This window comes from Pinus tabuliformis, chromosome 1_2 (assembly GCF_031772625.1).
Source record: "Pinus tabuliformis cultivar Carrire ecotype Pingquan chromosome 1_2, CPIR1, whole genome shotgun sequence".
NCBI lineage: Eukaryota > Viridiplantae > Streptophyta > Pinopsida > Pinales > Pinaceae > Pinus > Pinus tabuliformis.
Window position 1 is genome coordinate 389,421,743 of NC_142298.1, and position 27,405 is coordinate 389,449,147.

Sequence of the window (27,405 nt, forward strand, 5' to 3'; positions counted from 1 at the left end):
AGGAAAGGTCTACATTTTTGGAAAGATCTTGCCATCCTCTAAAACCCATTTGCTCATGTTTTGCAAAGGTGGCTTAGTTTTGGAGAAAAAGGAAAAAAAGTGGCAAAAAACTAGCATTCTAGACCATTTTTTGACAGGGGATGTGCTTCTAGAGCGACCTTGGGAGAATGAATTTTTTAAGGCCTTCCCATGGTCCAAATTCAAAAATTTAAACTATTATGGAAACCAAACTTGAGGGTATAGTTGACCATTCTCTCAGTTTTGCATTTTGACCCTTGGAAGGCACATGAAAATTAGCGCAAAGTCAGCGCTGCATTTCTGCACTTTTCTGTGTTTCAAATTGTAAATTTCACTGTGTAAATTTCTAGTTTCTATTTTGACTTAGTCAAAGTCAATATTCTCTATGTAATGGCACAAGTTGCGAGGCTAGGTGATATAGACATGAATAAATGACATCATAGGTAGTTTTCTATGTTTATTAGGCCTCATAAAAGAAGCAAACTCCTAAACAAACTCTCCATGAAGTGTTTGAGTTTCACCTTCTCACTCTCACCTATTGGATGAGAGAATCTTGGAATCAGTTCCTCCACCAAAGAATTCGACTCATGAAGGTGGGCTGGTGGTCTAGGAGAGTCTATATGTATCATTTCACTTCAAGAGAAGAAGGTTGAACTTTTTGTGAAGGAGGCTTGCATGTAATCATCTTTCAGCTAATATAGAGACAGGTTGCAGCTATTTTCAAGGAACTCTAGCCGAGTGAGTTCATAGTGCTTGTACTTCATTCTTTTTTATTTCTCATGGTCTAAACATCTTTATCTACATTATATCTCTTCTTTCTATGAATGCCTTGTGATTAAATACTCAGAATTCTTGTTTTTCAAACTATGTTATCTGGTTTTCATAGTTATGTGTTTTGTCTTCCTAAGCTAATGAAATCATGTTTATTTATGCTCATTAGTTTCTTCCACACTATATCCTCTATACTACACTGACAAATACTCAAATTACACCATGGCTTCTGATATCTAGCTCATTTTTATGTTTGTTCCTGCATTCCCATAGCCTAGACCTACTTGTGGCTCCAAACCCTAAGTTCATCAAATCCTAAAAACCAAATTTTCACAAACAAACAAACAAAATACACATATCTAGCCTAAAATTCATTTTCTTTAAAGTCATATCACTGATAAGAGATTTAAAGAGATCCCTCTCATGCTCAGTAGGGCTAGCTACTGAACCAAAGTGGTTTGAGGTTAGCCTTCTCGATTTCCATTTCAGCCTAGGAGATTGTAAGGACTAACAATTTCTATTCAAAATATTGATAGAAACTCAAAATAATTTTTCTACTTAAATTATTTAACATTGACTATGTAAGTAAATTAATTTTTATAATTAATATTTTTTTTATCCCATAATAAATTAAAACTAACCTAAAGCTATAATATTAACTATAATTTTTATTTTTTAAGTTTAAGTTTAATCCCACATTCAAGAAATGATAAATCATTCTCACAATCATCGCTATAAAACAAAATTCATCGTTTCTATTCATCACATCAAATCTTCTGGGTCTTGTTAAAAAGTTTGGAGTAGATAGCACATTCAACGGGAGTTTTAAGCATTTTAAAGGGGAGTTTTAAGCATTTTAAAGGTTAGTTTTGTTTCTATCTCGACTATTTACAGATGAATTTGGGAAAATTTTGTGTTTTTATGAGAAAAACCACATAAAAACTATTTTTAATTTTTATTCTTATAGGGACGAAAGGAAAAAAAACACAAATTTTTAGGAGAAAAATTAAGAATTTTTTTCAATTTTTAGACTTTTGAAATGAAAAAAGGGTGTTATTTTTTTTTTCATTTTTTTTTTTTAATTTCGTTTGAGGAGCGTTAAAATTATTGCATGGAAAGAAAAAAAAATAAAAAATAAAAAAAACTATTCAATTAGGGAAAAAAAATTACATTTAATTTTTTTTGTTATATATTTGTAATTTTTAAATTTTTTGTTTTTTATTTATTTTTAATTAAAATTATATTTATTAAACAACATGAATAATTTTTTTTTAAGATTAAAATATATATGTTTGAAAATATTCCAAAATTTTAATTAAAATTTAATTAAATATATATATATATATATATATATATATATATATATATATATATATATATATATATATATATATAATTTAAAATTTTGTTTTTTTTTTCTTTTATATAAATTTATTTGTTATATCTTTTTTTAATTATTAAAAAATAATTTATAAAAATAAAATTATTAGTTTTTTTATACACTTCCTAAGCTAGCTTTAAATTCTAGCCAAAACCACCTAAGGCTCAAACGAGGTTGATATAAAGATACCAGGGGAGATTGACGAGAATGTTGCATTGCAAAACATTAATAACCTTAAAAATATTGTTACTTCTAAGTTCAAAGAAAAAAATTGGTGTGAGAAAGATTTAGGAGCTAAAATAAAATTAAGATATTATAAGGAGGTCATCAACCCCACCCTAGAAGATCAAAAGTATCTCTATGTTTTAACTAACTCAAAGAAAAAAATTAATATAGCCAAGATTAGAACGAACTCTCATGAGCTCCATACTGAAACAGGTCGTTGGACAGTTCCTAAAACACTATGGATGGAAAGGTTCTTCCATCTCTGTGAGAATACGAACATCAAGGATGAAAATCACTTCCTCTTAAAGTGCCCCGCATACAACCACATTAGATCTCAGTTTCAAAACCTTTGTTGCAATACTGGCCTTCCTAGCCTTTTACGATGTCAAAATTACAGTGAGCTCATGAGGCTTCTCTCCAAGCTTTTTGAACATAGGAATAAAATCTTAAATCAAACTAAATAATTTGTTTCTTTAGGTCCGATAGACCAAAGTTTGGTCTCAATAGACGTTAACCATCATCGTCATTATCAAAAATATTTTACAATATATCAACTTATTAATATAAACCAATTAAAATAAAATTATAAAAGATAAATTCTAATTAAAATATTAAATAATTAAATTAAACAGAATAAATATTAAAAACGATTTATTAATTAGAATATTAAAAAATATATACATTAGTGGTTTTTTATGGGCTCTACTAAAGAGCTTGGGTAGTTATAAGGGGAAGAATGTGAGGAATGAGGAGAGTAGGCCAGTCCGGGAGTTATAAGGGAAGGAGCCCGGGGAGAAGAAATAAGGAGGGCGTGGGGATGAAGGGGTGGGAAGGGAAGCGAGCTGGAGGGATAAGGAGGGAAATAAGGGTCTCGAGGCCCAGAAGATTATGGATGGTGAGGTCGAAGTGGAGGTGAGACCTTTTTCTAAAAATAACTTACAATTATTTAAATGAAATAAACTACCATCATTTATTTATTTCACATTTTTGTGAGATAAAGAACCCGAAATCCCAAAAGCTTGGAAACCGGTAAGGATTAAAAAAATAAAATTAAAATTAAAATTAAGATTTTGTTTCGGGCTTCGTGAAATTTAAAAATTATATATTTTTAAATATTTTAATATTAAATAAAAAAATCTAAAAAAATTAATTACATAGTTACAGAAATATATACAATAGTTTGTTGAATCAAGAGAGATTTTTTTAGGATGGTTAATTAATAAAATAATTATTAAAAATTAATATTTATTAATTAATTAGACCAATTATAATTAACTTAATTAATTAACATTACTTAAATAATATAATTAACAAATTAATTAACTTTAATTAAGTAAGTTAATTAAATAATTTAATAAAAATAAAAGTGAAATACAATTTGTACATATTTAAGTTGAGATGACGAAAATCACCGAAACTTTGAATAAGCGTCATTTACAAACCGTAAGACCAAGCTCAGAAAAATCAAAGCCATTGGGAAGCTAGCGAGAAACTACACATAATGAATCAACCAAAACGCAAAACTGAGAAAAATGAAAATCCCGCAAAATAAACCAAGCCGAACAAAATAAAAGTGATTTAACCCAAAATTACATGGAGGGTCCCCATTATTATTATTAAGATAATAAAGTAAAAATAGGGGGTTGTTGTTTTGCCACAACACCTCCTTATAGTTGGATGGCTTAGAATGAAAGATGTGGCTTATCAATGCTACATATCCTAAGTACTTATTAGGACGTTTGCGTTCCCTTAAGGTGTCATGGGGAGTTGCATGTCTCTCTACATCCTTTGGTGTACTTCAAATCCATGTCGACCTCTTCTTGGATTCTGGAACAACGACACTAAGTGGGTCCACTAGATCAATGTTTCCTTCTAGGTTTTCCTAATGACATAAATGATGTTCCACAAGTAGAAAAGGACATGAACCCACATCCTTGGCAACATCTTTCTCCTCATCATCATGAGAGGCCCTTTGGATATCTAGTAGGTTGCATCCTTCCACTATACCCAACTGTCTTCTCCCTCTGAAATAGAATCTTTTCCAGTCACCTGGCATGGTTCTAGATGTTTGTACAATTTCTCCCTTTTAAACACAAATCACTCTTGTTGAGTTTATGCTTGATCATGGGAGAATCCTATGAGATTCCCTTTAAATATCCTAGGTTAATTTCTTATGAACACTAGTGGATCTATGTCGCTATTCACCCACACATGTTGTCTAACCATTTACTCATTGGTGCTATGCGGTTAAATCTCTCATCATATTAAAATTTGTATTTTACTCCATTGGAATTAGACTGTAATCCACACACATATGTTAATTTTCCATTGTTCTATGTTGTTACAATCACTTTAGACCAAATATTTTCTTTAATTGGAAATCTTTCAATACAATTTAATCTCTCAATGATCAATAACAATTGTAGATATAATAGTAAATGAAATAGACAGTAGAAGACAATCAAGAGAAATAAGAGACACAGGGATTTGGTCAAAGACCAGCGAAAACCCACAACCGGGAAAACCCTTTCAAATTCTTCTTCTTATTAGATTGTCATAAAATGTTCAACAAAGAGAGTACAATGTTTCAATTCACTAATAAAGAGTCAGAATCAATCCCAAAGCCAATCAAACAATATCCAATATATGAGCTCTATAGACAAATATGATCAAAGTCAAAATCTTTCAAGTATGTTGTCAACAGTCAACATAATTTAGGTCAATATCACAATCGCATGACCATAGTGATAGTGAGTGTGGCTGAAGCTCTCCATTCTAATCCGAACTTATGTAGGAAAATAAAAAAATACAGAAATACACATATACACAAACATGCAATAGAAATAAAACTTCATTTCATTAATATCAAAGCACTGAAATATGCTTACATACATAAATTGAAATAAACTAGCTTAGGCGATGGTAGCTTATCTCTGAGAAGAGATGTGATGGCTACATGCATCTAAATTGTGTTACAATGAGGCTTGAAGGCCTACTTATTATTGAGAAACAATAGAAAACCTTAAACATCTAAAAACCCAACCCTAGGAGATGAAGCGCCAAAACTATGAGCCTCGTTTGGGTAAATTGGCACATCAACTTCTTGGGGTCATAACTTTGTCATATGATCTATGTTTGATGCACACAGTACTTCATTAGAAAGATCTATACAAGGATTACAACTTTCGACCTCAAAACAACTCCGGAAGTCCACAACTCGAAAAACTGCCAAAAATAGTAAATTATGCTACAATTAAGGAAACTAAAAACCGAAAAGAAATAGTGGTGGGGGTCCAAGTAGAATACGCAGGTGGCCATCAATATCCAATTGGATCACAATCGTATGGGATACCCTATCGAGCAAGTGGCTCCAACCGATATTTCCACGAGCCTATTGAAGAATGTAACTAGGTTTGGTCTTCATATTTATATTTGAGTCAAAGAATGAAAAAAAAAATATTATTATTACAATGACTTATTAAAGCATGGGTTTAATGCTTGGGTCATTAGTTTATATGTCAAATTTCCCATTACGGACTTCTAGGTTTTATACTAAGTCATTAGATTCATTGTCCATTTAATGAGACCCTTATAAGGCATTTGTATCATGTAAAAATAATTATTCTTGAGTCAAAAATGTAATTTTTCACCTCCACACCAAGTCGGCCCTAGCCTAATGAATTCGACCTACAAGAGGACAATTCGACTCACAAAAGAGGTTATATATACAAGAGCAGTTTGATCTATATGGACATCAACTCAACAAGTTCGATACACATCAAGGAAGTGCAGAAAAAGTGTGAAGTTCAATGGGAAGAAGGAAGAAGTGCAAGTCGAAGTTTCTGGACTATATCTCTCTCTATTTTATGCAAAATTACTTGTCTATTTGTTGGATCGTAGTTCTACTGTTGGAGGGTCAAAATTCTGAAAGTGCTGGGTCGAAGATTCTACTGCTGGAAGGTCAAAATTCTAGATTTTCTAGGTCGAAAATGTTAGAAAATTAGAAAGGCAGAAATATTTTATTATAGAGATAATTACTTGTGATTATTTCATCTTTATGTTATTCTTTATATTTTAGTACATTAAGAAATTACCAAAAGAATAACACAAGGACAAATGATGTAGACAAACAGCTGGGGAAAAACCCCTATCTAAGGGAAAACCCAGTTAGCAATTCTTCCTTCAATAGTTTCTCAAGATAATCTAAGCCTCTAGACCCAGACATAGATTCCCTCCACAACAAGTTAGTTCTCAATCCTTTTTTCACATGAAAACCCTTCCAAAGAAACTTCAACCTAGCAACATCAACACCAACTTCGAGCCAGTAGCAGCTTCGACCCAGTAGATGTAGTAGCAACAACTTCGACCAAACTTGGAGAACTTAGATCTCCCTTGATACACCTCAAAATTGAGTAATACTTGTCCCAAAATTTTGATCTTTAGCCCTTCTATCTTCCTCTAGAAACTCACACTTCTTTCTAGCTTCTTTTCCAACCCTTAGACAATTTCACACTTTTCCAGCTTCCAACTTCAAAAATCAAACTATGTGAGAGATTGAGATGTTGCAAATGAATTTGAAATCCTTGTATTTATAACCCTTCTATGAGGTAGAATTACTTGTCTTGTGGCTGACTTGATTTTCTTGAGGGCGAATTAGTGTGGAGGAGACTAAATTCATTTTTGACTCAAAAATAGTCCCTTTTACATGATGCGAAAGCCTAAGAAGGGTCTCTTTAAACGTATAATGACTCTAATGACTCAGAATAAATCCTATAAGTAAAAAATGGGGACTTTGAGCTAAAACATGATAACCCAAGCATGAAACTCATGCTTTAATAAGTCATAATAATAATAAAAATATTTTCTTCTTTCTTTTGATAAGTACATCTGAAATACATTTATGAAGACCAAACCTAATTACAAATTTCAACACTCCATCTTAACTAAGGAGGTATTCATTAGTACAAGTACAAGGAAGATATTAGAACACATGAACCATGAAGAACTTTATGCACCCCAAGTGCATGGACTAGATTCCTAACCAGGAAAATATATCCAAGGTATTCCAACAGTTTAGGCACCACGATGCCATGGACTAGATTCCTGACCAGGGAAATCTATCCAAGTGGGACTAAGATGGACTAAAACTTTCAGCCAGTCTAGGTACCATCAAGCTTACTTGCTAACCATCAAACCAGGGATCTTAGGTGTGTATCCGAGGTTATATCTCTACTACCAAGGTCACCCTCTCTACTTCGGGAACTAGACATCAACACAAAGTGCCAACTATATGTCCTCCCAGGAAATATCTCACTCACAAAGCTCAGCTTCTTGATTATTACAATCAGTAACAAATATTCCCCGATCAAACATATCAGAAAAAAATCTCTCCAATCAAATTAATCGACAACACTAAGCATTTAAAAACATGTTATCAAACTTCCTAGAGATTTACTTGTACAAACACAACCCCAATTAGTGACAAACTTTCAAATGTACATAAATATATAAAAACCTTCAGGGTCTTTGAGACAAATTAATGTTGTTTCTCAACTTTTCATAGTAGGACTTAGAGATTTTCCAATGAATCTTGACAAAAGATTCCTCAACCATGCAAATTCCTTTCCTACTTCTCATTCAGCAACATATTCCATAAGTCGATATGGCTTTTCATATCTCAGCAACCCTTCAAAATACATTCTCCAATTTATTCTATTAAGGTGTCCATCATGAATATGATATGACCTCCCTCTCAACTAGGGTGATTCCTTTCATATGTGCTCCCTATCAATCTAGGGAGATTGGTTTCAATCTCTCTCTTAACCGTGGGAGATTTCTTTCATTCAGGCTCCCTTTTAACCTAGGGAGACTTCATCCAGGCTCCCTCTTAATTTATGGAGTTCTTCTTTTTTTCTACGACATCGGAGAATCCTTCATGGCTTCCATCCTTCTCATTAGATTTATCATGATAATCATCATTCACATCATTCTTGTCACATCAACTTTACTTTAAGAACATCTTCACCATCTTGAAGATCGTGTACCTACACAACTTAGATAGCAAGTACAACCAAATCTATAGAAGCATGAAGTTAGCCATATCAGAATCATGAAATAATTTCAGCTTTATATATATCATATACCCAAAATTAATTACAAACAAGAGACAAATACTCTTCACCTTCTTACTAGGGACTTTGCTATAAACCCTAGACTACTTCATCAAGGCTTATTTCATAACAACTTTCATTATATCTAGGGTTTCAATGTTTCTTCCAAATGTATGACACACCTTACTATAACATATAGAAAACCCTAGAAACAATTCAAAAAAATATAGATCTACAAAGTATCTAACAACTTTTAGACTTCATAAGTTAGACTTCGCACTAGGGTTTCATACAAACCCTAGATTTCAAACATGAGATTTAACAATCAAAACCAATCACAACTCAATAAATAGCATGACTAGCTTCTACTAGCGTTTGTTGCGAACACTAGATTTTCTCAATCAAATATCAATCACCACTAAAACTCAGATTTCAACAATCTCATACAAATATCAAATTATCATATTGTCATTATACATCAGAGATTTGAACTTCTATAAAGGTTTAACTCCAAAACCCTAGAATTCACAAATACTCTCATCCTAGATAAACAAACTTCACTTAGGGCTTAGTTCCAAACTCTAGGATTTGTGACCATCAACAATTAGGTCAAGTCATCTATCTAGTATTCCATCATCATGCACAAGAATATCACAACATGTGTTAGTCAAACCCAACTACACAAATATCAATAAGAGTTAGACATATAAGAGACTTGATCAAACTAGGGTTTGATTGGACAAACACACACATCCCAAGGAAATTAATTCTAAGAATTTATAAGGGTATTTCTTATACATTATACAAAAAACTAATGATTTAGAGTTTCAATGCAAAATATAGAAAACCCTTAATTCCCAATACTTCAAAGGTTCGGGATTTCAAACATTACCATTTAACCCTAACAAGTTAGGGTTTCCATAACCATACCAAAACCCCAAACAAGACATCATCAAAATATCAGAAATTTTCTTTCAAAAATAACCCTAAGCAGATTAAGGTTTCACACATAATCATATACATACACTTAGGTTGGGGTTTCACAATGAACCTTTGTAGGGTTATGCAAAAGCAATCAAAGATATGAGGAGGGTAAATTTATCTAATGATGAACCACCCAATCAAGAATCTTTTAAGATTTCAGAAAGCTAGACACAAATATGTTAGTAATGCCTTGTCAAGAATGAATATGGAGAGAGAAAAACTTGTAATTAAAAGCATACCTCTTGTCTCTTATCAAACCTTGTACTTCTAATGCTTTTTTCTGTTAGACCTTCTTCCTCGAGTCTTTAACAAGTTTTTCTAGACAAGGAAATAAGAGGAGAAATTTGATTAGTATTTATGCAAACAAAACTAGATAAGTAAGGAAAATTAAAAATGAAAATGGTAATAAGATATTTATCTTTGGAGGTTGATGAGGTATCCCTCCAATATTGAGGGATACCTATAACCTTAAGAACAAATAAAAGTGTTTTTCCATAATGTTAAACCTACAAAACTAGAAATAACAAAAGCTTAGATCAGAAGATTTTAGTAGTGTAAGTCTCCTAAATACAATTCTTTGGGCTTAGTTTTCTTTGGAAATCCTTCTTCAACTACATTAAATTGATCCCTACTTCTCTTCTTGTTCTTCAGATTGTTGAGGCAACCACTTCTATAGTGACCCATTTAGTGGCATTGGTAGCATTCTATTTTGGACATATCAACCTTCTTTCTTTTCCCTCTTGACTTCTTGGAGTGACTTTTCTTGTGAGAGGCAGAGTAAGAATTTGATACCTTTACTTCTTCATTGTTGGATACTAAAGAAATTATCATTTCTTCTTGGGTGAAGGCATTCCATAGTTGTTCAAAGGTGGGAGCTTCTTTCCAACTATTGAGACCTGAAGCAAAAGAGCTCCAAGTAGGTGGTAATCCCAACAATGGAGTGATTAATAGCTCCTTCTTTGGCACTATTTCATATATGGCTTGAATTTCATCTTTGATCCTTGATATCCTTACAAAGAAGGAAGCCATCATATCATCCTTAGTCATCTTTGCAGTCCTCAATTCATTCTTCAAGCTTGCTACTTGACCTATGTTCTTGATAGTGAATAATTTTTTCAATGCTTCATACATTTCTTGAGCATGGTCTATATTGAGATGTATGGGAAAATATTGTCCTTAATGCTTTCTACCATCAGAGTCATAGAAAATATTTCCAATTCTCTATACTTCACCTTGTCTACATCACTGGGTTCTTCGGTAGGTTTCATTATCTTCCCTCTGACCACATCCAAGACCTTGTTCTTTTCAAGAATGAGGTCAATCATTTTCTTCCTAGATCTATAGTTTGATGTTCCTTCCAACTTGTTCTCACTCTTTAATGTGTTATACATTGTCCTTGAAGATAGTGAGCTTCTTCTATTCTAAGATCTCCTTATATGATCCCTAGATCAATATTTAGATTCCTTCCAGTAGATACTCAAGACTGCCTTTTTCCTCCTTCACATTAGCTTTGATACCATGTTAGAAAATAAGAAAGGCTGAAATATTTTCTTATATAGATAATTACTTGTGATTATTTTATATTTATGTTACTCTTTATGTTTTAGTTCATCAAGAAATTACCAAAAAAATAACACAAGGACAACAGATGTAGCTGGACAACCAAGGAAAAAACCCTATGTAGGGGAAAACCCAGTCAACAATTCTTCCTTTAATAGTTTCTCGAGATAATCCAAGACTCTAGACCCAGACAGAGATTCCCTCCACACCAAGTGAACCCACAATCCATCTTGTAGATGAAAACCCTTCCAAAGAAACTTCAACCTAGTAGCATCAACACCAACTTCGACCTAACAAATGTAGCAGCAGTATCTTTGACTAGACTTGGAGAACTTTGATCCCCTTGATAAACCTCGGAATTGAGTAAGACTTGTCCCAAAATTTCAATATTGAGCCCTTCTATATTAATCTAGAAACTCACACTTCTTTCCAGCTTCTTTTCCATCCCTTAGACAAGTTTGCACTTTTTCGGCTTCCATCTTCAAATATCGAATTATGTGAGAGAGATTGAGATGCTCCAAATGAATTCAAACTCCATGTGTTTATAGCCCTTATGTGAGGTCAAATTAATTGTCTTGAGGCCGAATTGGTGTGGAGGAGACTAAATTCATTTTTGACTCAAAAATTATCATTTTTACATGATCCAAAAGCCCAAGAAGGGTCTCTTTAAATGTACAGTGACTCTAATGACTCAGAATAAATCCTAGAAGTTCTCAATGCGGACTTGACCTAAAACATGATGACCCAAGCATGAAATCCATGCTTTAATAAGTCATAATAATAATAAAAATAGTTTCTTCATTATTTTTATAAGTACATCTCAAATACATTTATGAAGACCGAACCTAGTTACAAATTTCAACAGAAGTGTTGTTGCTACAGGGTCGGAGATCTAGATCAAAGTTGCTGGAAGGAAGGGCTGACTTGGTGGTTGGAGGAGGTATGTTTCTAGGTCGAAGATTCTTGGATTATCTCTTCTTAACTACTGAAGGAAGAATTTTGATTGGGTTTTCCCCTAGATAGGGGTTTTTCCCTGGCAGAGTGCCTACATCTTGTGTCTCTTATTCTTGTGATCTTCATACACACATAATTTGGTAATTGCTTGATGAAAATAAAATAATAAAGATATAAAATAAGCCAACATAATTCACAATTAATTATCAATAAAGATAAATCTAACCCTAATTCTACTAGCATTGATTTCTCAACTAAACCAACCCTGTAGCTCCAAAACAATATCTTATTTTCGCATGTGTGAGCTTGAACCTTGTAATTTCAAACCTGTACAAATGAATTTTACGAACCACTTCAGACCTATACAAACCAATCCAAAGAAGAGAGAGAATAAGATTATTGATAATGATGTCCAAATGAGGTTAACTTGACTTGTATTTATATGCTTTCGAGGGTGCCCAATTTCACTTTAAGGCCAACTTGTAATTTTGTGCACATGTGGGTTTCCTCCTTAAAAATGCATTTTTTCTAACCGAATTAAATTATTCCAAGGGATAGGAGGGGTATTTCTTGATGTGTAAGATTGTCTAAAGGAGGCAATTTGTCCCTGAGCTTCCAAATTAACACTCCCTCTCAACTAGGGAGAAATTTCTAACTACAACATATGACCCATATCAAATGTCTCTTCATCGTCAAATAAAATTTCATCACTGCTCATCTATGCTCATGTTGGATCATCTCCGCTCATCTCTTCTAAATACTTTAAAATATAAAATAAGAAGGATTTGACATCATATGGGAGTGTTGTAACGAATGCAACACCCTCCAAAATTTTGGCCTACACTCAAATTCTAGAGCCTACTGTGGATCCTATGATCGATCATTCCTTAGTTGCCTATTGTCCAGTTGATGATTTCAAGCCCTCTTCTCGGATATCAAGTTTCGTTCATGCTTTTATAGTTATATAGCAAGTGTCATCATTGGGCATGGGAGTTATCGCTTGTCATGCAAAGGTGAGTTCTAGTTTTCACCAAGGGGTAATCTTTGTGAACACGAGTTGTTCTCATCATATAGAAATGTGTCACACTCATTTCCAAGGTTTCACACACAATTACACAAGTTTCATAATTATCCTCAAAAAGCCCATCGATGGGGCCACACTTATCGTAATTTTCCACAAAGGTTGTTGAATTAAGTGAAGTAAGATTTCAGACGTTCTAAATGATCTACGTTGTATCACCAAGTATCCAAGTGTGTGGTCACAGTCAAGTTCTATCATTATTCAAATCAATTCCATTGATCCCACACAGCCAAATTTCGGACAATTCCTGGAAAGATAACCTCGTTCAGCCTTCCTAAACTGTGCACTTTGCATCTGAAACCCTCAAAAATTTTCCTTGCTTATTGGAACTGCACAATGAAAAGAAATCCCAGCTTCCCTTGGCCTCCAAAACTATTCAGATGCTTTCTCCAACGACCTTCCCTCAGCCAGAGTTCACTGCCTTCAGAAACTACAAAATTTTGTCTCTCAAACCTCTCAGCTGCCCAGTCCCCCTTAACTCCTGAAACTACACAATTTTTCCTCCTAGGGCCCCATCCTAGAGCAGCCACTACCTCATTTAACTGTGCAATTTTTTCCCTCAGTGGGCACTGTGAAAAATGTTTCCCTTAATGAGGATTGTGTATAAATTTCCCTCATTTTGGACTGAGATTCACACTACGCATTCTCAGTGTTCAAGCTCGATCCTTGGCTTCTTAAACTGTGAAATTGCATAGTCACTGTGCCTTCTCCCCTAACCTGTCACTCAGTATCATCCTATTTCATGAATCCAAGTGCTCTACCTTAGGCTAGGGGTTTATCAGACTAATTTCATCTTGTCATGAGTGGATTTCAGATACAAGAATTCTACCATGTTATGGAAATATGATGAAGAAGGAGATGAAGAAGGAGAAAATGATACATGACGCTTAAGGGGGTAAGGAGAAAATATAATCATCAAATCAGAAGACCATGGAACCCTAAGGTATGATAGAATATCGAAGATTAGGACCGTATGAAGACTCCATCTAATTCACAACCCTTTGGAGGCTAGGTATAAAAAATAAGCACATATTTAGTGAAGTTGAAATGCACCTCTTAGTTTAGTATGAAGGAAAACTTATCATTGTCATATCATTATGTCTTTAGTGACATGTATGGTCGCAAACAGTGAAAGTCATTCCATGTGTTTCCGCTAAGTGTTTCGCTCCCTCCCGCAAGATAGGAAAGATGTCGTCTTTTTGCATGTTGACTGACACATTTTATGAATAAGCTCATTTTGGTGGTTCCAAGGGATCATCTTTGTGTTTATTAGTTTTCCTATCCATGTAAACACCTTTCACACTCATTCACAAAGTTTTGAGTGTTTTCGCACAAGTGTCATCATGGTTGTCATAAAGTCTATCTTAGGTGTCACACTTGTCATAACTAGTCATGATGTGGTCACACACAAGAGAAAGGGTTTTTCATGTGTCATGGGTGATCAATGTTTTTGAGTCTTCAATTATTCTAAGTGTTAGGACACAGTCGAAGCTTCATCACTTCATCTATCGGTCTCACTGGTCCAACACTTGGCCTTTTCCGAAGAAGCTCCCTGGCCCTTCAACTTGCTTCGCCCAACCTGCTTGGACTGCACATTGTGCAGTTCCAGTCAGCAATATGTGACCTTGACCGTTGGATATGTGCAATGCATAGTTTGTATCCCCCAAGACTGCTGCATTGCACAATTCCTGAGCCCAAGACCCAGCCTTCCTTCCAGAATTGTGCAATATTTTGAGTCAACCTTCCCTTGCAGAACTGTGTAGAGGCTATATTCAGTAGTCCTACCCTCATCTAGACTCATTGTCTCTAAAACATAAGCCTCCCTCTTCGACCTGCAACTCAATTATGGCTAGAAGGTTTTCGGGCTGATGTCGTCTTGTCGTGAGTAAATTGTAGATACAGGAACCTGGCGAGATGACTAAGAATGAGATTAATGTGGAATACATGCAAATGAAATTCTTGTAGATTATCATGCAATATAATCCATCAAGGAAAAGCAAAGGGACACCAACTCGCGACCAAAACCCAAGACTTGAGATCACTGAATATTCATGCCACCAAGCCATGAGGAGGTGGAAGATGAGAGTGTGCTCAAGAAGACATCACTCACAGCAACATCAATGGCCTAAAACTGCCACAACATCCAAGAAGTTTACATTGACAGTGACATGTCATGTCTTTTCATGAGATGTATTATGCCACATCATCATTGTGGACCATGTATATTATATTCAAATGTATTATAAAGTGGAAGTCCAAAGGACACACATGAATATGGAGATTCATGTAAGTTTAAAAGTCATAGGAATTAGAATTATAATGAGGGTATGAAACGGTCGCAAAGGGGAATAATCACCCCTTGGTTATATATATTCCCCCTCATTGTATGAGTAAGGGAATTTTCACCTTGGCTCCTCCCGCAAAGCATTAGAGAAATTAACTAGTTCTTTGAGGAGTAAGGAGTGGCTCCAATGTCCCACTACTGGGGCTAGTGATGTATAATGTAAACATGTGTCCTAGAAATTTTTCTTAATAGCACAAGCCTTTTAAGGCCAGCACGTTCTTCATGCATGGTCTATGAATTTTTGTAAGACTATTATGTGGATGTTTATATTTCATGTTTGCTTTCACATGTACTAAAATAGTTGAACTATTTCGGTTATTTTAGTGCTTATCATATTGAGAATGTGTCGTAATGGTTGTTAATGTTGTCCCATCCTTGTGGAATATTCTGTGGGATATTATATAGATCATTCCTTGATTTTTGGTTTTAACGACTGTCACATCCATTGTGGACTATTTCACTGGATGTTAGATGAATTTTTTTTTTATTTTATTTTATTTATTTATTTATTTATTTATTTTTTTTTTTTTTCTTTTTCTTTTTCGATTTTAATGGTTGTCGCATCCACTGTGGGCTAGTCCGTTGTGGACTATTTCACTGGATGTTATATGATTTTTTTTTATTTTTATATTTATTATTATTATTATTTTTTTTTCGGTTGTATCCACTATGGACTAGTCTACTGAATGTCATATGAGTCATTATGGTTCATGTGTGTCTCTTCCTGGGTGGTACTATTACCTCTCACTTAGAGCCTCACTTTTATTTCCCATTTGCAGTAGAAGAACCTCAACACATTTTCCCTAGACATTCACCAGGCACACCTCCCTTGCTAGCCTTTTCGAAGACGCCATTGCATCACTCTCCTGTGATGACAACTAGAGCCAAGGAAAATCTTTAAGGATTTGGCAATCAAGCCTTTATATCAGATGGGAATCCTACACAAAATGGTGTGAGGTTTGATTGGGACTTCATCTTAGGGAGATCCCCTTCTTTGACAGTTTTCCAGCACTGTCAACAAAATAGTGCTAGAAGGAGGGCTAGATCACAGGTTGTGCCTGTTGAGTATGGATTGAATCTCTTATTTAAAATGGCTCTTCCCCAAATCATAATCCTGAGATGTTTTTCTAAAGATATTAATTATACCATCCCTACGAAAGTTATTCATAACCTGTCTGAATGTAAGTTCGATGGTGAGGTGAATCAACTTTTCGTGAGCATCTAGTTCAAGTTGTCTGTCTTTTTCTTTCTCATAGCGTATTTTCCAAAGATGTCATGGCTAGGTTACTCACCCTCACATTTGAAGGTCGTGTTAATCAATGGTGTCATACATTACCCATTGCTTCTATCCATTCATTCAACCATCTTTCCAAGAAGCTTCATAGATCCTTTGATAATTATAACTACCGAGATGTTTGTGGAAGAATCAATCTTTTAAGAATGAAGCCTAATAAATTAGTTGAGGTTTTTTCTAATCGATTCCTTCACCTATGTTATGAAATTCCTAAAAAACATCTGAACTAGGATTTCTTGAAATAGGAGTTTAAGCGCTTAGTTATTGTCTCTTCATATGGTGAACCTGAATCTCTTGATTTTTCTCCTTCCCCAACTCTTGTGAATCATGAGGCACCTCAAATTTTAAAGGAGGAGCTTACTGCCCCTTTTTTTATTTGTCCTCCTCCCTTTCTAGTCTCGATGTGGGTGCCTCTTTGCGGTGGTTGTAAAATTGGGAAATTTGTGAATCAAATCTCCAATCCATCTTCTCATTCTTATTTGACTTTGCATGATTCAGATTCATGGATGAAAGTCCATAATGGATCATGAAGCCTACGATGATGATTGACTCTTTCGCTTTGTACGATGTTGTCATCATTCACAACTCTTATCTCAAATCTAATCCATATGTTTGTTACCCTCTATCATATGCATATCCTGAATCTTTGTACTGTGACCCTCTTGATCCATCTGCTCCACCAATTGGTTCTTCACATTCTATTAATTCTCAAGTTGTTGACTCAAAATGATATCAAGTACAAAGTAGTCACATTATGCAAGTAGAGGAGTAGAAAGGTGAAGACACTTTCAATCATTCCTCTCTTTTTCATAATTTACCTTGTTAAGATATTGCAATTCCATTCTTGAATGATTCTCAATATGCTAATCTCAGTAGAGAATCCAATGCAATCAATTCTTTTAATCATACCCCAGCCTTGGGAAGTGATCCTTCCAATGATGATAACTCTATTTTCGTATGCCATGACAAATTCTCAAGAAAATCATATGATATTTCAGTTTCTCCTGAAGATTTTAATTTAGATCTAGAATCTGCTTTGGTCAAAGAAGATGTTCATATCAAAAATCCCTCTTCACCTCACTATCCCTTATATCTTATTGTTTTCAATACATCTACTTGTGATGGAGATACCTCATGCTCTTCGGTTTCTTCATTCGATGAGTTATCCCCTCGATTAACAAAAGGTGGTCAGGTTGTCCATGATGAAATTGAAAATAGTCAAATCATACATAGCCCTTCCCACCCCTCATCATCTCTTCTCTTGCATGAGGAAAACTCTTCAAATCATCTTTCTCATTAGATCTCACCGATTCATTTATCTTTGAGTTTGTGATCAGAAGAGTCTCCGATTTAAGCAATCTGGTTATTGAAGTTGAAGAATCTAGTAAATTTGTGACATAGATGGCTACTATTCGATGAGAAATGGTCTTACTGAAACTAGCAATAGAATCAATCCTCAAAACATGCATGATCTGGTTCAAGCTTCAAAATGTGATTCTACAATCCTGGAAAGTTTCAAGACCTTCCAAGGAGTCAAGGCACTTCAACATCCATTCATAATTATTTCAGGATCTTGCGACTCTAGTAAGCTCCCCAAACTAAGTCAAGTTTGGTTTCTCTCGCACAATCTGTCTCTTTGCATGATTTCACTCGCTGTAAATTTCCTTGTGAAAAATGTTTGGTATTCCAGGTGTGACCTTTGAAATTTTCAATATTTTAATTTTGAACTAATTTAAGAATCTGTCATGGTTCATTCATCTTCATGCAAATATCTTGCATCAAACTTGGGCTGGGAATATGCATCTTTCATAGAGTCATGAAATCGTGAAGTTGATCATTCCGAGGACTATCTTTTCCTAAAGGAATCATACTTATCAAATTTATCCCTTAATGGTCAGCTCCTGGGTCTTCTTTCTATTTTGATGTTGCAAATCTGTCCTCTCATCACACCAAAAATCCTTTTGAGTGATAATGAATGCACAAGTTGTCCCACGAATCAAGTTCTTTTTCGCTCACCATGTCTTAACTGGCCTCATGCATTTGTGGTGCTATCATCCTTTTTAAACTCTTTTGATGAATACGATGCTTGTACAATTTTTCACCAGTTGCAGGGGAATGGTCTATCATATTTGGCTTGCAAGGAAGTTGGTTCGATTGTTCAAAGCATCCCCAAGACTGTTCAAATTGATTTTTCTTCATTTATCGCAAACTGGGAATTTGATGCTTTAATCAGCTCATCAGATCATTATTGTTTCTTTAGTGAATGTCATTCGACTTATCATCTTACCATCATCACATCCAATGATAATTGTTTCAAACCCCTTGATCTTCATTGTTCAACATCTCTCTATTCATATTTTTTCAAACAGGCGAGGCACTTCAACCTTCACTGATGGTTATGGCAGGGCCTCACTGTCTTGGCATGACTGCTGAGAATGATCATATATATTTTCCCTTACAATATTTCCATCATGATCCCACTCCTCTAATTGAAAAGTCACCTTTTCCAAGATTTCAGAGTTTTCAAGAGGGCCATTATTAATTCTACAATCCAATCGCTGAATGGATGGAACAATCTTACCTCACAAGCTTCGTAGCAAAAAACAAGTTTCAATATTTCCTCACACTTGCTAAAGTGCTCAATGTAGATGAAGACACATGCACACGAAGTTTTCTAGGTTTGTTGAAAAATGGTATTCATTGAAAAGGTAAGAATGTGGATTGGATGAAAGTAGTGGTTGAGACACACCTTTCCACCCACAGGCAAGACATTCCTTTTCTTCTGCAATTTTTTCATGTTTTTATATCTTCTCTTGCACATCAATTTTTATCTATTTTAGTTATTCATATATTTGAGGAAAAAGTTTAGGAATGACTACAGTGGATTCACTAGAAATTTCATTATACGTGAACCCGACCTTCTAGCTATTATGTTAGGAGTAGGATTAGTTGCATCCTAGTTTTCTCTTTATTGCACTCATTCTGCACTCGTTCCATGTGGTTTGTCCCCATTTTCTTATTTTGTTTCTACATAATGTTTTCTTTAGCAATTTTTGTCTTCCAGTTATGTTTCCTTGTTGTGTGTTTTCTTTCTTTTCGTCTTGTTTTTCTTTCTTGTTAAGTTTTTCCTTTTGTTTTCATCATGTAAATAAGTTTTGTGCCTAAACCTATTTTAGCTTCCTAGTATGTGTGTGGCCGAACTATAAAGAGTCTTGTGACACTTCAACATTTGGCTAGCCATCTTTCCATCTTCCTTATGTTGGTTACATCTTTTGGCCGATGAAGTTCTAACAGAAAGTATGATCCATTTGTAAGGAGAGTTTTGGTCCAACCACGAACCCACGTATAGTCCAGAAAGTTCATGCCTATTCTCAGTTTTTTTCCGCTTTGGTGCTCTCAAACTTATCCAACTAGTAGAAACGGAGAAGGGGAAAATCTAAACAAGAAAACCTAAATCAAAGGTCTTTATATGCTTCTTTGAAGGAACAACCTCGTCTACTCTCAATAAGTGAGGATCCCTCTTCCACCCCAAAATAAATAAGTGCCAATGCACAATTCTCTTCAAATAAATAAATAAAGGTGAAAGAAGAGAAAGGCTTCCTACACAGAGAGGTTAAGCAAAGAAACTTCGTTGGGGTACTTTCCAGGCTCGCTGGAAACGGAGAATTTTTTTTGTTCCTGCGTGACTCCACCAGGGTACTTTCCAAGCTTGCTGGCAATGGAGCAACACCAAAGATGAAAAACTATAATTTTAAAATCTTAAGCTCGCGAGCTACACTACCCTTCCAACTCGAAACATTGTGATTATGATGAAACTTATGTTGTGTTAGACTAATAAGGTACAAAGGGGACCATGTCTATTCATGGGGTAAATTGAAAAGGCTAAGGAAATCTACACAATGAATCAATACTCCCTGAAGAACTAAGGCCCCGCACGAAAGGATTTAACCAAAACAGAGAAGCTAGATTCTACTAATGTGTTGCCAAGTGTTGTAGCGGTAGCAACACCCTCCAAAATTTTGGCCTACACTTGAATTTTGGAGGCTACTGTGGATCTTGTGATCAATCGTTCCTTAGTTTCCTATTGGCCAATTGATGATTTCAAGCCCCATTCTCGAATAACAAGTGTCGTTCACTCTTTTATATTTATATAACAAGTTTCGTGTTCGGGCATGGGAGTTATCACTTGTCATGCAAAGGGGAGTTTTGGTTTTTATCAAGGGGAAATCTTTGTGAAAATGAGGTTTTCTCATCATATAGACATGTTTCACACTCATTTCTAAGGTTTCACACACCATTACACAAGTGTCATCATTATCCTCACAAAGTCCATCGACGGGGCCACATTTCTCATAAGTTTCCATAAAGGTTTTTGGATTAAGAAAAGTATGCTTTCAGATGTTTTGGATGATCTACGTTGTATCATCAAGTATCCATATGTGTGGTCATAGTCAAGTTATATCACTATTCACATTGGTTCGACTGATCCCACACCTAGCCAAATTCTAGAGGATTCCTGGAAACCTAGCCTCATCCAGCCTTTCTAAATTGCACACTTCACATCTACAACCATCAATATTTTTACTTTCGTTTGGGAACTGTTCAATGCGTAGAAATCCCAACCTCCCTTGGCCTCCAAAACTGCGTAGATGCTTCCTCCAGTGTCCTTCCCTCAACTAGAGCTCACTGCATTCAGAAACTGTGAAGTTCTATCTCTTAAGCCTCTCAACTGCCCAGTTCCCCTTGCCTCCTAAAATTACGTAGTTTTTCCTCCCAAGGCCCCATCCTGCAGTAGCCATTGCCTACTTGAACTGTGCAATTTTGTCCCTCAGTGGGAACTGCACAAAATGTTTCCCTCAGTGAGGACTGTGCATAAATTTCCCTCAGTCTGGCCTGAGTTGCGCACGACACATTCTCAATGATCAAGCTCGACCCTTGGTTGCTTGAACTACACAATTTTGTACTCATTAGGCCTTATCCCTTGACCTGTCACTCGGTCCTGACTGAGTTCATGAATCCAAGTGCTCTGCCTTAGGCCAGGGGTTTATTAGACTGATGTCGTCTTGTCATTAGTGGATTGCAGATACATGAATTCTACCATGCTATGGAAAGATGATGAATAAGGATATGAAGAAGGAGGATGTGCTAGATGATGCTTAAGAGGCCGAGGAGAAAAGATAATCATCAGATCAGAAGGTTAAGGAACCCTGAGGTATGATAGAAGATCATATATCAAGACCGCATGAAAACTCCATTTGATTCATAACCATTTGGAGAGTAGGTACGAAAAAAAAAGCACATATTTCATATCATTATGTCTTCAATGACATGTATGGTTGCAAACACTGAAAGTCATTCCATGTGTTTTTGCTAAGTGTTTCACTCCCTTTCGCAAGATAATCCAGATGTCATCTTTTGCATGCTAGATGTCGCACTTTATGCATAAGCTCATTCTGATGGTTCCAAGGGCCAATCTTTGTGTTTATGAGTTTTCCTAACCATGTAAACACTTGTCGCACTCATTCACAAAGTTTTAAGCACTGTCACACAAGTGTTGTCACGGTCATCATAAAGTTTATCTTAGGTATCACACTTGTCATAGATGGTCATGAAGTAGTCACACGCAAGCGAAAGTGTTGTTAATGTGTCATGGGTGATCAATATTGTTGATTTTTTAAGTATTCTAAGTGTTAGGACATAGTTGAAGCTTCATCACTTCATATGTCAGTCTCACTGGTCCAACACTTGGCCTTTTCCGAAGAAGCTCCTCGACCCTTCAACTTGGCTTCACCCAACCTACCTTGTTTGCGCATTACATAGTTCTAGTCAGCAAGTTGTGATCTTGACCCCCTGATCTATGCAATGCATAGTTCATGTACCCTAGTACTGCTGCATTGTGTAATTCTTGAGCCCAAGGAACAACCATCCCTTCTAGAATTGCGCAATATTTTCAGTTAGCCTTCCTTTCCAAAATTGCACATAGGTTTCCTTCAATAGTCCTCCCCTCATCTAGACTCATTGTCTATCAAAATTGCACAAAGACTATCCCTCAGCCCAACCTAGACTGCACATTGCACAATTTCAAGCCTAAAGCCTTAGCCCTGGCTGTTAGGTGTGTGCAATGCATAGTCATTGCGCCTCCCTCTTCGACCTACAAAAAATTTTGGCTCAGTATTTGAAGTTGAATGCATTATCTTAGGCTAGGAGGTTTTTGGGTTGATATCGTCTCATCATGAGTGAAATGTAGATACAAGAACTTGGCAAGATGATGAAGAATGAGATTAAGGTGGAAGACATGCAAAGGACATTCTTGTAGCTGAGCATGCAAGACAATCCATCAAGGAAAATTAAACGGACACCAACTCGCAACCACAACCGAAGACTTGAGATCATTGAAGATTACTGTCACCAAGACATGAGGGGGTGGAAGACAAGAGTCTGTTCAAGAATACATCACTCATAGCAGTAACAGTGGCCTGACACTGCCACAACATCAAAGCAATTTACATCAGTAGTGCCATGCCATGTCTTTTCATGAGTTGTAATATGCCACATCATCATTGTGGACCATGTATATTATATTCAAATGTATTGTAAAGTGGAAGTCCAAAGGACACAAATGAATATGGAGAGTCATGTAAGTTGAAAAAACATAGGAATTTTAACATTTATGAGGGTAGTCAAAGAGTCACAAAGGGGAAGCATCACCCCTTCGTTATATATATACCCCCTCATTTTATGAGCAAGGGAAGTTCTTCATGCAAGGACTATGAATGTTCGTAAGACTATTCTTTGGACGTTTGTATTTCATGTTTGCTTTCACATGTACTAAGATAGTTGAACTATTTTGGTTATTTTAGTTCTTAGCTTATCGAGAATGTGTTGTAATGGTTGTTAACATTGTCCCATCCTTGTGTACTATTCCACAAGATATTAGACAGATCATTCCTTTCTTGTTGATTGTAACGATCGTCACATCCATTGTGGACTATTCTGTTCGATGTTAGATGAATCATTTTTATTTTTTTTTCGAATGTAATGATTGTCGCATCCACTATGGAATATTCCGCTAGATGTCAAACGGGTCATTCTAGTTCATATGTGTCTCTTCCTAGGTGGTACTATTACCTCTCACTTAGAGGCTCACTTTTCTCTCCCCCTTTGTAATAGAAGAACCTCGACACAGTTTCCCTGCACATTCACCAGGCACAACTCCCATGCTTTTAAAAGACACCATTGCATCACTCTCTTGTGACGACAGCTAGAGTCAAGGAAAATATCTAAGGATTTGGCAACTAAGCCTTTATATCGGATGGGACTCCTACACTAAATGGTGTGAGTTTTGATTGGGACTTCATATCAGGGAGATCCCCTTGGTTGACAATTTTCCAACACCATCAATAGGGAGCTAAAGATACCACCCTCTATCTAATGAATCATCATACGGGAGTTCCAACTCAACCCACATTATAGGTGTAGGTTTTAACCCTATACAGAAATTACCTGCAAACAAATTCTTAAAAATAGAAAATATACAATGGCGAAAAACACAAAAAATACACATATATTTTCCCTGGATCCCAAAACCGTGACTACCAGATTGATTTTTCATTATCTTCCTTTCATTGTTACAAAATATATACATATATATATATATATATATATATATATATATATATATATATATATATATATATATATATATATATATATATATATATATATATATATATATATATATATATATACATGCTAAATCATTCATAAAACCCAATCCATTAACCATGGATTAGAACATAACCATAGTTCCCTTGAACGGATCTACAAAATACCATGGGAATAAAACCATCATGCCCAAAACCATGTGTAAAACCCATGCACAAAAATATAGGTAGGCCTGCCCACCTAATCTAGGGTCCAAAAAACAATTCCCAGGGTGCTGCCTCAGACCCTGTACAGAGGGGATACTGCCCCTTGGAAACCCCCCGACAGGGGGGGTTGCGCCCCCATTATGACCCCCCTGCTGTGCGCGGTGCAACAAATAGGAGGGGTTTTCAACTCCCATGTGACCCCCCCACACGTGTGACTAGTCGTGGAAATAATATATCACACACCCAACATTCTCCCACTTGTTTTTTTTGTTTTCCACGAAGGTGGTCACAAGAGTCATTGGTCTATCCCTGCAACGCCCATTGTTTCCCTACACCAATAAAACTTCTCAGTGCTCACAGACTTCGTCAATGCATCTGTAATATTCTTCAAAGTGTCCACCTTTACTAGCAACACATTTTTTTCCTCAACCATATCCCTCACAAAGTGATATTGAACATCAATGTGCTTTGTCTTTTAATGATAAGTAGGGTTCTTTTCCAAGAAAATTTCACTTTGGCTGTCACAGTCTATCCTTATAGCTCGTTGTACTAACCCCATACTTGAACACAATCTTTGCAACCAAACCACTTCCTTGCTTGCATAAGTTGTTGCCAAGTATTTAGCCTTTGTAGTTGAAAATGCCACTACAAACTCTCTTTCTCATCCAACTAACTACACCTCCAAATAGGTTAAACACATAACCGCTTGTATATCTTCTTTGATCCATATCTCCAGCCCAGTCTGCATCAAAAAATCCACATATGTCCAAAACTCTGTCCAATCCTTGTCTTCCTTGGTAGCATAGACCATAATCACTAATGCCACGAAAATACTTGAAAATCCACTTCACTGTTGTGCAATGTTTCATCCCTAGTTTTGACATAAACCTGTTCAATACTTCCACTACATGTGCAATTTTTGGTCTAGTATAGACCATTGCATACATCAAGCTATTGACTGCACTTGTGTATGGAACACGGGACATGTCCTCTTCCTCTTCTTGTGCCTTGTGACATTGTTTAGCAGATAACTTTACACCTACAGGAATAGGAACCTTCACTGGTTTACTATCATGCATATTAAACCTCTACAGTATTGTCTCGACATACTTCCTCTGGTTTAACGAGATTTTCCTCTTTGCCCGACCTCATTTAATTTTCATGCCCAAAATATAGTTTGCAACATCAAGATCCTTCATGTCGAATTTGGAGGACAATTGGGTCTTAAAATGCTAGATAATTTCTTTTTCATTTCCAATCAGCAACACATCATCCACATAAAAGACCAGATAATTAACATGGTCACCAATTAATTTAAAATACACATAGTGATCCTCTTTTCTTTTGGTGAAGCCAAGTCCCCATATATATGTATCAAATTTCTGATACCACATCCTTGGTGACTTCTTTAACCCATACAAATAATTCTTTTAACTTGCATACCAATTCCTTCTTTACCTTCACCGCAAAGCCATCAGGTTGCTTCATGTAGATCTCTTCCTCCAAATCCCCATGGAGAAATGTTGTCTTCACATCCAAGAGAAAAAAATATCACCAAAATCAATTCCCTACACCTGGGAATAACCTTTTTCTTCAACCGATCTTTGTATTTCTCCACCTTTCCTTTGTATTCATCTTCTTCTTAAACACCCATTTTCTCTTGATGGGTTTCCTTCTAGCTAAAAACTCCACCAGATCCCAAGCCTCATTTTTTACCAAAGATGCCATTTCATCAAACATGGCCTCTTTCTAGAGTTTTCCATCCTCTAAATCTATTGCCTGCTTAACAGTTATGGGATCATAATTAGTAATAGATAAAGAAAAATTTGAGCAAAAATCATATGGACTATACCTTTCTGGTTGCCTTGTTTCTTGAACTGATCTTCCCACAACCAGAGTTTGTGACTTTTCATCTTCTGATTCTTTCTTTGTTGTAGATTCTAATTCTTCATCCTTTAGCTCAAACGATATCTTCTTAGGTTCCCTTGGTAGGACTTCATGTTTAATAACATCTTTCACCTCTCTAAACACCACATCTCAGTTGTACACAACCTTCCTTGTTTCTGGGTGCCAAATCTTATAACCTTTTAGACCATCCTTATACCCAATAAAGATGCACCTTTTAGACTTACTATCCAACTTGGTTCTTTTCTCCTTTGGAACATGTACATATGCATCATAGCCAAATACCATTAGATGTGAAAGCGAGGGTTTATTACCAGTCCATACCTAACATGGAGTCATACCCTCCAACACTGATGAAGGTGATCTATTAACTAGTTAACATGCAGTCTCCACCGCCTCTGCCCAAAATTATTGTCCTAACCCGACACCACTAAGCATTCTTCTTGCCTTTTCCATCAACGTCCTTTTCATTCTTTCTACAACTCCATTTTTCTAAGGTGTGTATGGAGTAGTATTATGTCATGCTATACCACACTTCTTACAGAACTTTTCAAATTCCTTCTCCCAGCTTTTCTCAACACCTTTATCTTCTTCTCTGTCTGGTTTTACCAAATCCTTAAATTATTTAACATGTCAAAGACTTCAAAATTTTTCCTAAGGAAATATATCATTGTATTCCTTGAGAAGTCATCTATAAATGATACATAGTACATAAACTTACCCAGTGATAGAACCGACACAGGTCCAAACACATCATTGTGCACAAGCTCTAATATCCCTTTCACATCTTAGCACCAGAGGGGAAACTCACCTGATTTTGCTTCCCATATACACAATGTTCATAGAAATCGAAATCCAGAGAGAAATTAGACATACCTTATAACATACTATTACCATGTAGTATTTG